Here is an 845-nt window from a genome sequence, read left to right on the forward strand (position 1 = left end):
CTGGGGGTTTTCCTATTGGTTTGTTGGTTACAAAAACATGGCTGTCCCATATATCTGATGTTACATGTGTCAAAATGTTTGGTACAAAAATGTTAAATCTAGTGGAATGTGTAAATACTTCAAAACCTGTTAATTTTGCTTGTGCCAATTACTATATTGGGGTTCAAGGAAGACAGAAGTTTTGGTTTGGTTCTGCTTGTAGTTGCTTTAAATATGAGCATCTGGTAACTTACCCACCTTTACTAATGTATTTTAAATGTATTTGTTTTGAAAGTAAAAACTCCCCAGAACTAGTTAAATATGAAAGCTTTCATCATTGCTCCTATCAATCTGTAATATCTCCTCCCAGCAGAGATTTGTTAAAACTTGTCTTGGATTCAATCTGTCTGTCTTGTCAAACCATTTGAAGCACCTTAGTTGCAGAATCAGTTTCTCTGTATTTCTGTGACATAAAAGAAGTAAGGGGTCTGGATTATGCAGAAAACACACAAAAGAAAAGCCTGATCTTATTTAGGTAGAAAGACCAGTTTCCATTCATGAGGGTTTAATTCCCAGGCTCATTGCACGATGTTACATCTGCCCACCTCTGCTTTTATTGTAGTAGCCCAAAATAACTGAGTGTGCATGTATAGGAAAAAAAAGGCTCAACCTTTAGAAGTTATGTGTTTATACTGGAATTTGAAGCTTTGGTGACGCTTCTCAAAAGGTTTGAGTGGAATGCTTTTCAAAGACTGAAGGCACTGAGCGTATTCTCTGTTTTCCTTGTAGGTGTGTTACTAGACATCCAGCAGCACTTCGGAGTCAAAGACAGCGGGGCTGGCTTGTTACAGACAGGTAAGAAAGAG

General features: G+C 37.8%; 1 protein-coding gene across 4 annotated transcripts in view; it reads left to right on the forward strand.

The window, feature by feature from the left end:
- The first annotated feature begins 765 nt into the window (after positions 1-765).
- Positions 766-845, forward strand: part of LOC103621627 (protein spinster homolog 2) — a 98,748-nt gene continuing 98,668 nt past the window's right edge. For all 4 annotated transcript variants that reach the window (XR_001864864.1, XR_001864865.1, XM_017743051.1 and 1 more), the window contains exon 1: positions 766-834. The gene's annotated coding sequence lies outside the window, so the exon portion shown is untranslated. The remainder of the gene's footprint in view (positions 835-845) is intronic.

The sequence above is a fragment of the Corvus brachyrhynchos genome, unplaced genomic scaffold (assembly GCF_000691975.1).
Source record: "Corvus brachyrhynchos isolate BGI_N302 unplaced genomic scaffold, ASM69197v1 scaffold99, whole genome shotgun sequence".
In the NCBI taxonomy this organism is placed as follows: Eukaryota; Metazoa; Chordata; class Aves; order Passeriformes; family Corvidae; genus Corvus; species Corvus brachyrhynchos.